Source organism: Myotis myotis, unplaced genomic scaffold, assembly GCF_014108235.1.
Source record: "Myotis myotis isolate mMyoMyo1 unplaced genomic scaffold, mMyoMyo1.p scaffold_m19_p_2, whole genome shotgun sequence".
NCBI lineage: Eukaryota > Metazoa > Chordata > Mammalia > Chiroptera > Vespertilionidae > Myotis > Myotis myotis.
The window spans coordinates 101,831,260-101,850,760 of NW_023416324.1; the positions used below are offsets into that span (position 1 = coordinate 101,831,260).

Sequence of the window (19,501 nt, forward strand, 5' to 3'; positions counted from 1 at the left end):
TCTACAGTCATATCTCCTGTGCGAGGCCCTCTGGCATGGCTCTAGATCTTTTCTGCGAGCCACTCTCTGCCCTGCCTTTCGGGGCCCAGGGTAGGGGTGGTTCCAGCAAGTCTAGCCCCAATGCTGCTCTGTCCCCTGGGGCTCCCTGAGCCCTGTCCACACCCCTATAAGTAGTTTCTCCGTCTGATGTTCTTCAATCATCCCCACTGAGGGGACGTCTGTGTCTTACCTACACCTGCATGAATGGCTCCTGGTATAGCCCAGCCTTGGCCTTCCTCACCCCACTCTCAGCCTGCCAGCCACCTCTCTGTGTCTACTTCACAGCAGGACCCTCACGGTTATTGGTTCCCAGTCTTGGCTTCCTCACTGGGTCCTGGTCTGACCCACAGCCCATGGCTGGTCATTGCTCAGTGAAGGGGCCCTTGACCTGGCTCAGGGCTTCTCAGAGATCATGGCTGTGTGGTTCTTTTTCCATCTCCCTCACCCCAGGGCCTGGCACTCAGGTGACCCCTGAACATTTGGTTCAGTGGTGGACTAAATGAAGTCATACAGAATATCCACAGTCTGGTGTACATATGTATGTCCGTATGTATATGTGTGTGTATACACACATACATATAAACATACACACAAACATATATGCATACACATATCCATATATATATATGGATATACATATATATATATGCACATATCTTAAGGACATCTTCAATTTGTAAAGCTGTTTTAAAATGCCATATGCATGTCCAGACTCTGGACATGTGAACCCTCTGACCACCTTTCATGTCAAGAGAAGCAGAGGGCTGGGAGGTGGTGGGTACAGGCCCCCCAGGGTCAGACCCCAGGGCACAGAGCAGGTCCAGGAGTGGATCTGGAGGATCCAATCAGTGGATGCCAATCAGATGTCTGGCTGAGAGAACTTGTATAGATGGAGAAGTGAACACTTTCTGTAGCCTCCACATCTTGTCTGGTTTACTCTGTGCCCAGCAAAGCACCAGGCATGGGGCCTACAGCCCATTTGGCATGAAGTAGCATTTAGTAGATGGATGAATTAAGTGCTTGCTAGATGGAGGCACAATATCCTCGGGACTTTGTGTCATCTCTGTGGCCAATGCCAGGCCTGCAGGCTGGCCTGGTCCACGAGCAGCATGGTGAGCCAGTGGATTGATGAGGACTGCAAGTGCTCTGTGGGAGCCTGGGCTCCAGCAGTCACCAGCATTGTGGAGACAGTGGGTTGGCTAGTCTCCATCGGATCCTCCAGATCCACTCCTGGACCTGCTCTGTGCCCTGGGGTCTGACCCTGGGGGGCCTGTACCCATCACCTCCCAGCCCTCTGCTTCTGTTGACATGAAAGGTGGTCAGAGGGTTCACAGAACTTCCCGGCCCCTCCTGCAGGGTGCCAGGTGGCTGTGCTGTCCACCAATGTCTGTGGCTGTCCGGCAGCCACTCGCTCAGCTCAGCTGCCCTCAGCCCTCAGCAGCTCCGGGGATGGCTCTCTGTGCCACAGGCCTGGGAAGAGAACAGCTCCCACTGCAGCTAGCCCACAGGTGCTGTGCCATTCTGGGCTGACTCCCCCGACCCGCTCACACCTCTGTAACTGGCCCCATTATTAGTTGCACTTGACTCTGCTGGCGTTTCCCTCCAGGACCCTGACATGATGTCACTTCCCAGAGCTGAATTTGATTTCTATAAAAGGAGAATCCTATATAATAAAAGCCTAATATGCTAAGTGTCCTGTCGGCTGGTCAGCCATTCAACTAATCAAAGAGTAATATGCTAATGACATGCTAAGGCTGCTCAGCTGCTCACTATGATATGCACTGACCACCAGGGGGCAGATGCTCCAACCGGTAGGTTACTTGCTGCTGGGGTCCAGCTGATCGGGACTAAGCGAGATGGGACGAACATGTACTGGAGCCCTACCGCGGTCTGCACCCCCCCCCCCCCCCCCGCATCTCTCTTCCCCTCCCCCCCACCCCTGCCTGCTGGCCAACCTCCTGCGTCCCTCCCCGGCCCTGATTGTGCACTGGTGGGTTCCCTTGGTCTGGCCTGGCCTGGCCTGTGCCCTTTTGCAATCCAAGACCCCTCAGGGGATGTCAGGGAGCCAGTTTCAGCCTGATCCTGCAGGCCAGGCTGAGGGACCCCACTGGTGCACAAATTTGTGCACCGGGCCTCTAGCGATGATCATAATAACTTTTAGGGCAGGCCAGCAGAGGGCTGGCTTACCACTAGTGCTCAGCACATGGCTGTTATTTAATCATGCCATGAGGGGTAGGGGTGACAAGATAGGGTAGTGGTTAATAATTTGGACTCTGGAGGCAAACAGCCAGGGTTCAAATCCCAGCTCTGCCTTATTACAGCTGTGTGACCTTGGGTACATTCTTCAGCCTCTCTGTGCCTCAACTGTAAAGTGGGGATGGTTGTTATTATAAGACCTATCAAATGAGGACTAAGCACATGAACAACGTAATAGCGAGTCACATTCAAATGTCAGCAGTGATGCTGCAGCAGGCATCAGCCAGTACTGACACCACAGAAATTTGTAGACACTACTAACTGGAGTCACCCTCACTCCCCACATAATTTAACCTCCTCATGTTTTCCTCGACCTCTACTTCCATGCTGACAGTTGGATGGATGCAGTCCTGGAGAATGTGTTCATGTTCTCTCCTTTCTCCTATGTGGAGGCTTTGTGGCCCTGGAGGGCTTGGGGAGGCACACAGGGGTATACCCTCCCAGCACCTAGCACCACCACTCTTGTGGCCTCATGGGTGTCTCCTTTTTACTTTAGGCTGGTTTACCCTATCCCTTCTGTTGTGGACATGCCAAGGGCCTCCAGCTGGGCCAGCAGCTCCACGGGCCCTTCCCTGGGCTGGCGTGCCCCCCTCTCCTGTCCCGCCGTGCCGTGTAATCGGAGCCACAGCCAGTGGAGCTGGTCCCAGCAGCGGGATCGCACAGGTATCAGCTGACCGCCCGTGTCCCGTTTTCCTTCACATGAGGTACAGTTAACAATGGCCGACAGTCCTCACAGGGGGCCTGGGCCCCCCAGGGAGAGGCCCTGGGTGTGCTATCGGGCCACACAATCTCACCCTTTAAAAGGCCTGCCCTCCTTGCTGACATCTAGCACAAATGGGCCTTCACCTGCCGCCAGCAACCGTCTGCCGCCCTGGGAGTGTGGGCCGGAACCCGAGCCTCAATGCCAGTCAGGCCTGCTGGGCTCACTCCTTCCCTCCATGTGAACAGGCCTCCCCATACACCTGACCATTCTTCTCCCCTCAGCCTGGATTACACCCCGTGAAAGCCCTTTGTTCCTCGGCCCTGGAAGAACTGGGCCTGGCACGATGCAGGTCTGCCCTGCTTCTGCCAATGTAGCCATCTGCCTGTGGGCAGCTCCCCAGACCCTCAGGGGGTCACCAGCTCCAAGGCCAGAAAGCAGATTGAGAGTGGTGAGTGGGGTGAGGGGTGTTGCTATCGCCTGATTCCGTCTCTTTCCTATCCCAAAAGGCTGAGCTCCTTTGCTCTAGAAGTTTCTTCACTGACTCTCACTGAACCTTCTCTTCCTTGTCTAAAAGATGGAGACAGTGATGCCTGCCTCCTGCATCTTTGCCAGGACTGAACATTGGCATTCGGCACACAGTAGGCCTTCAGCTAATGCTAGCAAGGGTGGTAGCAGACCTGTCACAGCTGGAACAAAGTGGGACAAGCAGGTGGGAGGGTTTTTGCCTAAAGACAGTGAGAAGGTTCAGGCTTAGCTCCAAAAATTGGGGTTGAGACCTTCACAGCAACACTGGTACGCCTTGTTTTATTGAGCTTAGCTTTATTACACTTTACAGATATTATCTTACAAATTGAAGATCTGTGACAACCCTGCATCCAGCAAGTCTATCGGTGCAATTTTTCCAACAGGCTCAGATGGTGGTTAGCATTTTTTAGCAATAAAGTATTTTTTAATTAAGGTATGTACTTTTAAAAAGCATAATGCTATTCACACCTAATAGACTACAATATAGTGTAAATATAACTTTTATATGCACTGGAAAATTAAAAAAATTCATGTGACTATCTTTATTGCCATATCTGCTTTACTATGGGGGTCTGGGGCGGAAACTCTCCGAAGTCAGCCTGCACTTATCAGAGCTGCAATTCAGGCCAGGACCCGGGAGCTTGAGGGAGAACTCAGAGCAAGTGAAGGCCTGGCCCCAAAGCAAGGTCTGAGGCTGCGGAAAAGCCTGGGTAGACTTCAGGCTTTCCAGCAGACCTCAGAGTTGCTATTTCCAACACAGTAACCGCTAGTCATGTGTGTGCCTATTTACATTTAAAAAGAAAATTAAAAATGTAGTTCCTCAGTCCCACTGGCCATTTGTGAGTGCTCAGTGGCTACCACCTTGGGCAGTGCAGCTACCAAACATTCTATCATCACAGAAAGTTCTCTTGGACAGCTTTAGAGCACTGGGTTAATTCAACACACACTTGTGAAGTGCCTACAATGTGCCAGACTCCACTTCTGTTGCCTGCTCTTTCCACGCACATTTATTAGGTACACACTGAGTGTTGGAGCTAGAGGGAGGGCATCTGAGCTCCGCCCTCGGCAAGCTTGTAGCAGGCAGTGGAGTGAAGGCTGGGCTGCACATCATAGTAACATAAGTCTGGTTGTGCTGAGCCCTGGAAAAATGTACAGGCCACGTGCTGGGGCTGATGGAGGAGGTCACTCCGCCTGGAGTCAGGGATGCTTCTGCTTCTCCATCCAGAAATGTGCAAGATGGTTGACAGTGAATTCTGAGGCCTTCAGGTTTTAAGTTAGACACCTACAACTCCCACCACCAGAGTTTTGAGTGGGCCTAAAATGTGTTTTCATACATTTAGGAGCTCATTACCTCCATTTCAGCAAGACACAGCCTAACCTCACTGTGATAACTAGGATAATGCCTGCCCCTGCCCCCGCCCCACAATGTGTTCATGCTCTGATCCCTGGAACCTGACCTATGTTACCTTATCTAGCAAAAAGGAGTTTGGACGTGTCAGTAAATTAAGGATCTTGAGGTGGGGAGATTATCCTGGATTATGCAGGAGGCCTGATGTAATCATAAAGGTCTTAGAAGAAGCAGGTGGGGCGGGGGTGGGGGGTGGGGAGGCAAGGAGGATGTGGGGGTGGAAGCAGAGAATGGAGTGATATGCTCTGAAGATGGAGGAAGGGCCCAGGAGCCAAGAAATAAGGTAGCCACTACCAGAAGGTGAAGAAGGCAAGGAAACGGGTTCTCCTCTCAGAGGCTCCAGAAGAAAGCATCCCTGCCAATACCTTGACTTCAGCTTTGGGAAAGTGATTTCTGACCTTCAGAAGTATAAGGGAATAAATCCATGTTGTTTTATGCCACGGAGTTTGTGATCATTTGTTACAGCAGCGGGTGGAAACTAATACATTTGCACAGCGGTTAACATCAGTGGTTTTGAATCCCAACTGTTACCTTTTCTGACTGGATAATCTTGGGCAAGTGGCTTCATTTCTCTGTACCTCAGTTTATTTTAGCTGAAAAATAGGGCCGATAGTGATACCCACCTAATAGGGTCATTAAAGGACGTGAGAGAGATCATGCAAGCAGAGTATTCAGAAAAGATTCCTGTTGTAAACATTATCATTACCTCTGGAAAGGCAATATGTGATTTATTGAGAATGTGGTGCCTAAAGCCTGGGCTGTAAGATTACTCAAACTTGCCTCAGTTTCTTTACCTGCTGTTATTATTATTGTTATGAGGGCTAGCTAAAATAGTCTGCATATAGCACTAAGAATAGTGCCTGGCCCCTGACAAGCATTTAGGCAGTACTAATTATTATTATTGATGTTATTGTATCCTGAGCCCTGGCACTCCATCCTGGCCAGAGCTGGGCATTAGGCCAGGAAGGCTGCACGGCAGTGCCCTGTAGAGGACAGGCAGGATGGGGCTGAGACTGCTTTTTCTGCCCCCTCACCACTCAAGATGTCCAAACATGGGCCAAGTGCCTGAGGAGGACTCCCAAGGAATAACCCTGGGAAATGTTGGCATCCACAGCTTGTGGCTGAAGGAAGTGGCCCTTGTTTGCTTTCCCACAGCTCCAGGGAGCTTCCTTCTCTTTGGATGCTCACTTGGCTTCCCAGCAGCTGTCTGCTGTGAAGGACCCAAGGAAGCAGCTTAGAATAACAACTCAATCTCTGGCCTCAGCTCCCAGAATTGAGTCTTGGAACCTGGCTGTACTTACAGAACAAACATATCTACCTTTTATGGGCACTCACTGGGTACCTGGCTCCCTTCTTGGCCACCCATGGATACTTGAATCCTCCCAGGAACACAATGAGCCAATGGCATTCTATACCCATTTACCGACAGGAAACTAAGGGAGGGAACTGGCTGGCATTGTGTCCAAGTTTTCAACACTCATGAGAATTGGATTTGATCTCCAGTAGCCTTACTCCAAAGTTGATCACCCTGTGTAGCCCCACTGGAGTTTTAACAGAATCAGAGGCTCAAAATCATGGGATAGAACATTTTAAAATAGAGTGCAGAATCCAGGAAATTGACGATAGAAAGTCTATTAGTATTATAGGCTCTTGCAATAAAACCAGAAATCCTCACTCTCAGGCTCATTACATGTCATTGTCAGGAGACCCTAATGTTCTGTGCCACCAGTCAGTTCCGCCTATAGACACACTTCCCCAGCCTAGCCACCTAGCAGCATCCCTCCCATTTCCCGTCCTGCTTGCTTGCATAAATCAGCACCTTGCCCCAAACACCTGAAACGAAGAGCTGCATGGACTCTACAAGGCTGTGCATTCCTTGTGTGGACTTCCAGGAGAGCATAGGATTCCCCATCCTTCAGCTGGCTGTGCCTTTGGCCGGAGGCTGCTCTATTTCTGCCAGCAGGCCCCCCCAGCAGAGGGAACTTCAGATTGTGATTGTGAAGGAAACTCATGCACATCTCAGCCAGAATCTGCCCCTCAAAAGGTTTGTACAAAAAATAAAATCTGCCCGTGGGAACAAATGAAAGGTTGTCCAAGGCAACCCAAACCTTGATGGAGGAGCCCCCTCTGCAGCACCCTGGTGGTGGTGGTTCGGGGCGGGTTGTTTAAAGTCCTTTGAATTCTTCTAGCAAAGCAAAGCTCTCTCCAGGGTTTATCCAGAGTCACCCTGGGGGCGAATCTCCCTCCTTTCCTGAGGGAATCTATCACAGTGTAGAAGCCATGACTGTTTGACCCCTAAACCCCACTCCTAGGACACTGCCTTACAGCAGACGCATCCAGTGCAGAAAGATAGATGTTCAAGGATCTTTGTAACGATGTTGAGTGTGGTGGTGGAAAAACAAATGGAAATCTTTTCAATGTCCACCAGCAGGAGGCTGATGAGATAAATGTGGATACCTCCATTCCATGGAATACTCCATGCCTGTTCAGAGAATGAGCAGGTATTCATATGTGCATTGCGAAGTTCAAAACAACTTTTGAAACAGGCATGTGGTAGGGCGCACATGTGTATTTGTGTCCATACAAACAGAATCACGGTCCCCAGAGAGGAGGGGTGGGAAGATGTACACGTTTCCATCTTTAACCTGAGATCTTCCATGTATTTTTAAAGGAAGGAGCATGTATTACTTTTGTTATTAAAATACAAAAAGATATCCTATATAATAAAAGGCTAATATGCAAACTGTCCCCTCGACCAGGAGTTCAACCGGGAGTTCGACCAGGGGGCAGGGCTGGCCGGCCAACCGCTCACAGCCCCTCCCCCAGCCGGCTCGGACTGATCAGTCTGATTGGGGCAGGCCAGCTGGACCCCACCCACACACAAATTTGTGCACTGGACCTCTAGTCCTATATAATAAAGAGGTAATATGCAAATTAACCCACACACCCTCACAAGATGGCTGCCTACAACCAGGCTGGCAGGGGGATTAGTGAGAGATGACCAAATGACTGAACAAGCAGGCTGCATAGGGCAACCAGGTCGGCAGGGAGGTTAGTGAGGGATGACCAAATGACTGCACAGCAGGCTGCGTGGGGTGACCAGGCTGGCGGGGGGGGGGGGGCATTAGGGGTGACCATGCTAGCAGAGGGGGGAAGTTGGGGCTGACCAGGCTGGCAAGGGGGGCAGTAAGAGGCAACCAGACTGGCGGGGCAACCAGGCCAGCAGAGGGGGGCGATTAGGCTGACAGGGGGAGCAGTGAGGGGCAACTAGGCCAGTGGGGGCAGGCAGTTGGGGGTGACCAGGCAGGCAAGCAGGTGAGCAATTAGGAGCCAGCAGTCCAGGATTATGAGAGGGATGTCCAACTGCCAGTTTAGTCCCGATCCCTGGATGAGGGGAGCGCCCCCCCCCCCCCGTCACAAATTTCATGCACCGGGCCTCTAGTATATATATAAAAGGCTGATATGCTAAGTATCTCTCTGCCTATCCAACCAGTTGCTCTGACGCGTCCTGACCACTGGGGCCAGACACTCAATGCAGGAGCAGTGACTTGGCAGTGGCAGTTCTTGAGTGATGAACCCCGAAACCAGAGAGGAGGGAACCCGATTCCTTGCTGGGTCTTTCAATTCCACCTTCAGCCATGGGTTATATTGTTGCTGGGGCACTGTCAGCCCCGAACCTGGTTTACTGCACACATGCATTGGTGTTCTACACCCTGATTGACAGCAACTTTGCAGAGTGCCCTCTCACATTCTGGGACCCCTTGGGGGATGTTGGAGAGCCAGTTTCAGCCTGATTCCTGCAGGCCAGGCCAAGGGACTCCACCTGCCAGAGGGATCCCGCTCACTCTGCAGACGCCAGGGAGGGACCATGGGAGGTTGGCTCCAGGGCATTTCTGGCCCATCTCGCCCAGTCCAGCCCTGCTGGCCACCTTCTAATTAATTTCCTTTCAATGTGCATGAATCCGTGCACTGGGGCACTAGTAAGTATATAAAATATAAAGAAAGAGACAATCCACAGGAGAGAATCCATAGGAGGGAAAGCTGGCCCATGTAATCCCATTTATAGGTTCCTTCACTAAAGCCGAGTCCAGCACTTCCCTCTCACTAATGAGATGAACATGGCCCTAATCCTACTGTTCTAGTTTGTAATTTCAATTTCTCTAGTAGTGAAATGTAGGCATCTCGTGGCTTAATGCAACAGAGGATAGCTTCTTGCATTTCAGTAGACTGGAAGGGGCATATGGCAGAGGGTCCCCTTGGGGGAGGCTGGTCCTGGGCTCCTGCCACCTTGTGGCTCCTCTGTAAAGGTGGCTGCAGTGGGAGAAGAGGTGGGTGGGGCACACTTCTTCCCTACACAGGTTGGATGTGATGCATGGACATGCCTGCTCCTGACTTGCAGAGGAGAAGTCCTAAGAAGCATCTCACAGAGGCAGGAGGACTGAAACCTGCAGGAACTGGCTCTGCTCTGAGACAGACTCTGGACCTCTTCACCTCCACTCCCAGCATCTTTTATTTTGCTAATTAAGCCACCATGACTTAGAAGCAGGCAGTGGGGCTCAGGAAATAAATCAGGTGGACTCTCCTAACTATTCAGGTAAAAACTGCCCAAGGGACTCAATGAGGGTGGTGCTGGGAAAGGCGCATGGGATCTGCTCTGAGCCCCCACCAAGGGAATACTCTGTGGTTTCTGTGGACTTGGCATTCCTCAGCTTCCTCACCTCTAAACACCATTAAACAAAGGTTTGTACAACTTAATGACAGTATCAAAGGGGTGTGAGCAAACGAATGCCAGAAAGAAAGATGAGGCTGGGTTTCGGATTAGGAGGCAGCATATAGCGACAAACTGACCTTTTAGGCAGAGAAGTCTAGGGGGGCCTCTGTGAGGAGGTGACTTCTGCACAGGCATCTTCCTGGAGGGAGGGAGCCATGTGGAATCCCCCAGGGTGAGGATGAGCATGGCAGGTCCAACCCAGCCTGGAAGTCCTGGCTTGAGCAAGCAAGCCAGCCTTTCAGGAGAAATAGACACCAGCAGGAGCCAGGTCATGTACGGTAGTTGAGCCATGGTGAGTTTGAATACTATACCAACACTTATGGGAATAACAATTGATGAATAAATGAGGCAGAAAGTAAACAGGGGTGAGATTGCAGCACAGTCTGCTCTGTCTCTGGCAGGGAGAGGCGAAGCACAGGAAACTGCAGGAGTCCAGGGAGCCCTGCAGAGGCGAGGCCAGTGCAGGCTTCCTAAGGAGACATGCCTGGGGAGCAGGGAGGGTGGCCATGTGGGAAGCTCAGAAAAGGTTTTTCAGGTAGTGGCCCCAGAGGGAAACTGGACCAAAACGTGTGAAAAAGCCATTTACAAAAGAGGAGACAGAAAAGACCAAGAAGCACACGAAGAGAAGGGCAAACCCATCAGCAACCAGAAAAGTGCAACACATCACTTTATGTGTCAATTAAATTGGCAAGAATTGGAACGCTGCGTATGGGCAAGTGCTGGCATGGGCATGGGCATGAGCATAGAGGACCACTGGTGCTCTGCATGGGAACAGCAACTTGTGTGCCAATAAAGAGAACCATCTCCCAGGGTGACACCTACTTGTAACTCAGCAATTCTGCTCCCAAATACCTATCCCAAGACATTTCACAGATCCCTGGATGGCATGCAATGCAAGACCACAGGAGATGCCCTACAGCACTATTTGGGGCAACAAGCTTTGCAGGCACATGGGTGCCTGTCACTTGGGGAGTGCCAGGTGGAAATGTACTACAGTAGGCCCTGTGCAGGGCACTCATTATTCCATTGCAGAAAGTACCCCTTCCTATGACCATTGTACTACTGAGGAAGCTAAGACTCAGCAGGCGAAAGGCCTCGCCCCAGTAACAGAGCCAGGAGTTCAGGTCTGTGTGACTCTGCCTCCCCCTAAGTCACCTGTGCTGGTGGATTCAGCTCCCTGCTCCATTCCCCACCCCCAGAGGGCAGCTTCTTCAGAGATGGTGGCCATGGGCTGGAGGTCTGGGGTCCTGCAGAGTGAGCCCTGCTGTCACCAGGAGCCCAGTGGGAGTTCTGGTTTGGCCCCTCAGCAACCCTGTAACTTCAGACAAATGGCCCCTATGCTCAGCACCTTCAGAGTTCTCACCTTTTGGGACACAAGGAGACCCATCTCAGAGGCTTTACTGAGATGTCTTATGTCAAGCTCCTGGCACAACAAATGTGTCTCCCCCTTCTCCCCACTCCTTAGGTACATGGGGAAAATTTCTTACCACCCACCCCAAATTTAAGTAGGGAAGCCTTCTCAGAGAGACTGTGTCTAATCATGAAAACTGTTTTTTCAAAAGTTAAATCCAGGCAAACTGAAGTCTCATCCTGCTGTGTGGCCTCCACTAAGTGCCTGCCCTCTTGGGGTCTCTGCCTTCCTGGAGTTAAAACAGATGGTCACTCTCTGACCCAAGCACGTTACTTGGACAGGGGTAGGAGCTCTTTAAGGAAGAGAGAGTGGGCCCCAAAGGGGTGTGGATTAGTTCTCACACTGACACATGAGGCATGTCGAGGGCTCACAGCAGCCAATCTGTATCCTGGTGCCTGTTAGATTCCAGCCCTTCTATGACCAGTGGACCTTCTCCCTCATAACTGTCTTAGCAAAGACACTTGGGCCTGACATTCCCTGCCTTCTACCTGGGCCCAAGTATAACAGAGAAGGAAGGCCTTGAGGTGCAAGGTCTTTCTCAGTTTGGCATCTGGAATGTGAAGAATGACAGAGGCAGGAACAAGAGATACCTGTGGTCTGATCACTGTGAAGAGCCCAGGCTGTAGAGCTGGGATGCTTGAGTTCAAGTCCTAGTCCTGCCACCTCAGCTCCCTGGGCAAATATCTCATGTCTTTGTACATTGGAGGGGACAACTGCAGTGCCTAGTCTGGCTTGCTATGATCACATGATGAGACAATTTAGGACCATTAAGCATACAATGCTGATAAGCCACTGTCATTGCTATTGTTGGAAGTCCACCTCCCTCATCTTCCACCCCCTAGAGCACAGGGAAATGAGTCTTCAGGGTAACCCAGGAGCTGGAGAATCTGACCTGTCAGTAGAGGCAAGTTATGCTGAAATAACAAAAGCCCCAAATCCTATTGATTTAATACAACAAAAGTTTATTTCTCACTCATACAACATGTCCAAAATGAGTCCGCTGTGGCTTTGAGTCAGGCTGATGGAGCAGCCACCATCAGGAGCACTGCCAATCACTGTGGCAGAAGGGAGAAGGGAGTGAGGAATTGTTACTGGCTCTTAAAGTATCTGCCTGAAAGTGAGACACATCACTTTTTCTTCCATTCAAATTGGTCAACCCCAAAGGGATAATGAGCATGGTCCTACTATGTGCCAGGAGGATGGAGAGACAGCAATATTTGAAAGCAGTGCCAATGACTGCCATACCACCCAACCTTCTTTATTACTATTACTAGAGTCCCGGTGCATGAAATTTGTGCACAAGGGCGGGGGGTGGAGGGGGGCTCCCCAACCCAGCCTGCACCCTCTCCAATCCAGGACCCCTTGGGGGATGTCTGACTGCCAGTTTAGGCCCGATCCTGCATGGGATCGGGCCTAAACCGGCAGTCAGACATCCCTTTCACAATCCAGGACTGCTGGCTCCTAACCACTTGCCTGCCTGCCTGCCTGATTGCCCCCTAACTGCTCCCCCGCCAGCCTCATTGCCCCCTAACGGCTCCCCAGCTGGCCTGATCACCTCTTAACTACTCCCCCACCAACCTGATCACCCCCTAACTTCTCCCCCACCAGCCCAATTGCCCCTAACTGCCCTCCCCTGCCAGCCTGATCACCCCTAACTGCTCTCCCTTGCCGGCCTGATCCCCCTAAGCACTCTCCCCTGATGGCCTGATTGCCCTAACTGCTCTCCCCTGCCAGCCTGATCACCCCTAACCACCTCTGCCTCAGCCCCACCACCATGGCTTTGTCTGGAAGGACATCCGGAAGACATCTGGTCTAATTAGCATATTACCCTTTTATTAGTATAGATTATTGTTGCTAGTGTTATTTTAAAGTTGGGTCTCAGAGAGATCAAGGAGTCAGCCTCAGACCATAAAGCAGTGACTGGCAGAATAAGAGCCATTTCCTTATTCAACAAGAGTTTAATGAACAACTGCTATGTGGCAAACTGTCTTAGGTATTGGGGAAATTACACAAAACAGGGAGTCAAAAGTCTCTGTGTATAAAAAAAAATTTTTTAAAAATATGAGTCTTTTAAGGATACATAGATATAGATATAAATATAGATATAGATATATTATTGATTTCAGAGAGAAAAGGAGAGGGAAAGAGAGATAGAAACATCAATGAGAAGAGATTAAAAATGGTTGCAGAGTAGGTGGATGCTGCATGAACATGCTCCAAGGAACAAGCTGGAATTACAACTGAAATATGGAAAGACTTCCTGAATAATCAATGAAAAAATCACAGGCTGGAACCTTAATACCTGAGTACTGAAGGTGAAGACCACATAGAGACTGGTATGAGGGACGGAGGCATGAAAGGGCTGGCCAGGTGCCCACATACAGCAACTGAAGTCCCAGAGAGATATCTCAGCTGTGGGGGGGTGGGGGGGAGAGGGAAGGGGTAGCGGGGAGGGTGTCACTGAGAACTCTGGGATCTAATCCCCAAGCTGGGCTCCTCAGCAGAGAGCACCAAATCTGAGGAGGGTACCCACATAACATCTAGCTGTGAAAAGCAGCAGGGTGCTGTTTGCCAAGGAGTGGCAGCTGAAAGTTTGGGCACCCTCTTGAAGGGCCAACACACAAAAATTCCCGGTGGAGCCACCCACCTTGTGCTCTGGCAGAGGGAGGGTGAAGTGGACTGGATCTGTGAGGGCAGAACCCAGTACTGGGGACTCAGGGGATAGAGCTCAGAAGGCAGACACCCCAAGTTTCCTGGGCTGAGTCATTCCTTCACATAGTGGAGGACATCTTTCCCACATAGACATATATCTTGCCTGGGGGGAAGACAGTTGACACACCGTATTGGAAAACCCGTGCCCTGAGGCCACTTAAGAATTAAAAATAACACTTAGCCTCCAGTCAGAAGCAACTGCCCCACCCTGTTGAAAAAAACTCTTGCTCCACCTCAGGACTGTACCTGGGGGCAATTCAAGTTGGAATCCTATTAGTCTGTAGACAGAGGCTTTGAGTCATTGCCTGATCCAATTAGTCAGAAACAGCCTTTAACACTGTCCTGCACTAGAGACTGAGAGGTGTAGAGGATCTACCTAAAACATAGTCACAAACCCAAACAGACAACCAAAATGAGGAGACAAAGAAACAACCCCCAAATGAAAGAATAGAGAATTCTCCAGAAGAAGAGATAAATGAAGCAGAGATAAGAAATTTATCTGAAACGGAGTTCAGAGTAATGACGGTAAAAATGCTCAACAGTATGAAAAAAGATATAGTAACTATGGGGGAAAAAAGAACAGTCTGAGATAAAGAATAACATACCACAAATAAAGAACACATTGGAAGGAATACACAGCAGATTAGGGGAAGCTGAGGATGGAATCAGTGAATTAGAAGACAGAGTTGAAAATATCACTCAATCAGAGAACCAAAAAAGAAAAAAAAAAACAATTAAAAAGCAGGAGGAAAGTTTAAGGGAGCTGTTGGACAACATGAAACGTAACAATATTAGAATAGAAGGTTTGCCAGAAGAGGCAGAAAGGGAGAAAGGAATAGTGAAGGTGTTTAAAGAAATAACCACAGACAACTTCCCTAACATGGTAAAGAACAAAGTCACACAAGTTCAGGAGGCACAGAGAACCCCAAACAAGAAGAACCCAAACAGACTCACACCCAAATACATCATAATTAAAATGCCAAAAATTAAAGACAAAGAGAGAATCTTAAAGGCAGCAAGAGAAAAGAAAACTGTTACCTACAAAGGAGTTCCCATAAGGCTGACACCTGATTTCTCATCAGAAACTCTACAGACCAAAAAGAAATGGCATGAAGTACTCAAGGTAATGGAAAGCAAGGATCTGAGACCAAGATTACTATATCCAGCAAGGCTATTATCAAAATAGACGGTCAAATAAAAAGCTTCCCAGACAAAAAAAACACACAAACAAATCAAAACAAAAAAACTGAAGAAGTTCATCACCACCAAGCCAGCATTATAAGAAATGCTAAGGGATTGCTATAAGGGATTGCTGAAAAGGAGAAACCTAGCCATACAGAATTAAAATGGCTATAAATAAGTAACTCTCAGTAATAACTCTAAATGTAAATGGATTAAATGCTCCAATCAAATGGCACAGGGTAGCTGAATGGATACAAAAACATGACCCAACTATATGTTGTTTACAATAGACCCACTTCAAAAGAAAAGACACACACAGGATGAAAGTGAAGGGATGGAAAAAAAATTCCATGCAAATGGAAAAGCTGGAGTAGCAATACTCATATCCAACAAAATAGACTTTGAAATGAAGGCCATCACAAGAGACAACAAAGGTCACTGCATAATGCTAAAGGGATCGATCCAACAAGAGGATATAATCCTGGTAAACATATATGTACCCAATATAGGTGCACCTAAATATATAAAAAAAATTCTAGAGGACTTTAACAGAGATATTGACAACAATACAGTCATTGTAGGGGACCCCTATGACTTCACTGGACTGATCTTCCAGACAAAAACTTAACAAGGAAACAAAGACTCTAAAGGACACACTGGATCAGATGGATTTAATAGATATTTATAGAACATTTCACCCCAAAGCAGCAGAATATACATTCTTCTCAAGTGCACATGGATTATTCACAAAAATAGACCACATTTTAGGACACAAAACAAGTCTCTACAAGTTCAAGAAGATTGAAATCAAGTCAAGCATCTTCTCAGATAACAATGGAAAGAAATTAGAAATCAACTACAGTAAAAACTCCCATAAACATTCAAACACATAGAGGCTAAATAGCATGTTTTTAAACAATGAATGGGTTACCAAGGAGATCAAGAAAGAAGTAAAAAACTTCCTGGAAACAAATGAAAATGAACACACAACAACCTAAAATCTCTGGGACACAGCAAAAGCAGTCCTGAGAGGGAAGTTCATAGCACTACAGGCATACCTAAAAAGAAAAAAAAATCCCCCCCAAAACAAGAAAAATCAGCAATAAACTATTTAACCCTACAACATAAAGAACTAGAAAGAGAACAACAAGAAAAGCCCAGAGTAAGTAGAAGGAAGGAAATAATAAAGATTAGTGCAGACATAAATAACATAGAGACTAAAAAAACAATACAAAAAATCAATGAAGGAATTAATCTGAGTGGAATGAGCTAGCTGAGTAGTTGTGTAGTTGCTTCTCAGAGACGGGTAGCACTTGCAGCATGGCTGACCAACTAACTGAAGAGCAGACTGTGGAGTTCAAAGAAGTTTTTTCACTATTTGACAAGGATGGTGATGGACCCATAACAGCAAAGGAATTGGGAACTGTTCTGAGGTCTCTTGGGCAGAATCCCACAGAAGCAGAGTTACAGGACATGATTAATGAAGTAGATGCTGATGGTAATGGCACAATCGACTTCCAACAATTTCTGATAATGATGGCAAGAAAAATGAAAGACACAGACAGTGAAGAAGAAATTTGAGAAGCATTCCGTGTGTTTGATAAGGATGGCAATGGCTATATTAGTGAAGCAGAGCTTTGCCACGTGATGACAAACCTTGGAGAGAAGTTAACAGATGAAGAGGTTGATGAAATGATCAGGGAAGCAGATATTGATGGTTATAGTCAAATAAACTATGAAGAGTTTGTACAAATGATGACAGCAAAGTGAAGATATTGTACAGAATGTGTTAAATTTCTTATACAAAATTGTTTATTTGCCTTTTCTTTGTTTGTAACTTATCTGTAAAAGGTTCCCTCTACTGTCAAAAAAATATGCATGTATAGTAATTAGGACTTCATTCTTCCATGTTTTCTTCCCTTATCTTACTGTTATTGTCCTGAAACCTTATTTTAGAAAATTGATCAAGTAACATGTTGCATGTGGCTTATTCTGGATATATCTAAGTCCTTCTGTACATCTAAACTTAGATGTTGGTCAAATGAGGGAAAATCAGGTTATGCCTTTTTTTAAGTAGTTTTCTTTAGGAACTGTGAGTATGTTGTTGTTGAAGTATGGAGTTGTAACTCTGCATGACTATGGACAGTCAACAATATGTATTTAAAAGTTGCACTATTGCAAAATGGGTGCACTATCCAGGTACTCGTACACTATTTTTTTGTACTGCTGGTCCTATACCAGAAACATTTTCTTTTATTGTTACTTGCTTTTTAAGCTTTGGTTAGCCACTTAAAGAAAATCTGCTTAAGCACAATTTGCCTCAAATTCATTCCAAGTTGTGTATTTATTTTCCAATAAAGAAAAAAAAAATATCCTCTCCCCACCCCCCCAAAAATCAATGAAACCAAGAGCTGGTTCTTGAAAGGATAAATAAAATTGATAAACTACCCTAACCGGTTTGGCTCGGTGGATAGAGCGTCAGCCTGTGGACCGAAGGTTCCCAGGTTCAATTCCGGTCAAGGGCATGTACCTTGGTTGCAGGCACATCCCCAGTAAGGAGTGTGCAAGAGGCAGCTGATTGATGTTTCTCTCTCATCAATGTTTCTAACTCTCTATCCCTCTCCATTCCTCTCTGTAAAAAAAATCAATAAAATATATATATTTTTAAAAATTGATAAACCATTAGCCAGACTCATCAAGAAATAAAGAGAGAGGACCCAAATAAATAAAATCAGAAACAAAAATGGAGAAGTAAACATGGACATCACAGAAATACAAAGTATTTTAAGAAAATACTATGAACAATTGTATGCCAACAAGCTGGACAATGTGGATGAAACAGACAAATTCCTAAAAAAATACAATCTCCCATAACTGAATCAGGAAGAATAAGAAAACCTGAATAGGCCAATAGCAACCAATGAAATAGAAGCAGAAAAAAAAAAAAAAGAAAAAAAAAAACCTCCCACCAAACAAAAACTCAGGTCCTGACCGCTTTACAGGGGAGTTTTTCCAAACATTCAAAGAAGAACTAACACCTATAGTCCTCAAACTATGTCAGAAAATTCAAAAGGAAGGAACACTTCCAAACACTTTTTATGAGGCCAGCATTATCCTAATTCTAAAACCAGATAAAGACACTACAAAGAAAGAGAATTATAGGCCAATATCCCTGATGAAAATAGATGCTAAAATCCTCAATAAAATATTAGCAAATCACATCCAGCAATATATTGAAAAGCAATATACAACATGATCAAGTGGGATTTATTCTAGTGATGCAAGGCTGGTACAATATTTGCAAATCAATAAATGTGATACATCACATAAGCAAATTGAAAGACAAAAATCACATGATCTTATCAATAGATGCAGAAAAAGGGTTCGACAAAATCACCCATTTGTGATAACAATTCTCAGCAAAGTTGGAATGGAGGGAGTATATCTCAACATGATAAAGGCCATATATGACAATCCTACAGCCAGCATCATACTCAATGGGCAAAAACTAGAACCATTTCCCCTAAGAACAGGAGCAAGATAAGGATGCCCACTTTCACCACTCCTGTTTGATGTAGTACTGGAAGTACTAGCTATAACGATCAGACAAGAAGAAGAAATAAAAGGCATCCAAATTGGAAAAGAGGTAAAACTGTCATTATTCACAGATGACATGATATTGTATAGAAAACCCCAAAGACTCCATAAAAAAACTACTAGATTTAATAAATGCATTTGGCAATGTAGCAGGATACAAAATTAACACCCAGAAGTCTATGGCTTTTTTTATACACCAATAATGAACTCACAATAAGAGAAACTAAACAAACAAACAATCCCATTTACTATTGCACCAAATAAATTAAGATACTTAGGAATAAACTTAACTAAGGAGGTAAAAGACCTATACTCGGAAAACTACAGGAAGTTGAAAAAGAAGATAGAGGAAGACATAAACAAATGGAAGAATATACCATGTTCATGGATTGGTAGAATCAACATCATTAAAATGCCCATACTACCCAAAGAAATCTATAGATTCAATGCAATCCCAAATAAGTTAACAATGGCATATTTTACAGACCTAGAACAAACTCTCCAAAAATTCATCTGGAATTTTTTTAAAAAAGACCCCAAATAGCTGCAGCAATCCTGAGAAAGAAGAACAAAGTTGGAGGGATCTCAATACCAGATATCAATATATATTACAAAGCCACTGTTCTCAAAACTGCCTAGTACTGGTACAAGAACAGACATATAGACCAATGGAACATAACAGAGAACCCAGAAATCGACCCAAGCGATTATGCTCAATTAATATTTGACAAAGGAGGCAAGAACATACAATGGAGTCAAGACAGTCTCTTCAGTCAATGGTGTTGGGAAAATTGGACAGATACATGCAAAAAAATGAAACTAGATCACCAACTTACACCATACACAAAAATAAACTCAAAATGGATAAAGGACTTAAATGTAAGACAGGAAACCATA

At 46.6% G+C, this 19,501-nt stretch overlaps 1 pseudogene; it reads left to right on the forward strand.

The window, feature by feature from the left end:
- The first annotated feature begins 16,327 nt into the window (after positions 1–16,327).
- LOC118677600 lies at positions 16,328–16,880 on the forward strand (annotated as a pseudogene).
- Positions 16,881–19,501: the final 2,621 nt, after the last annotated feature.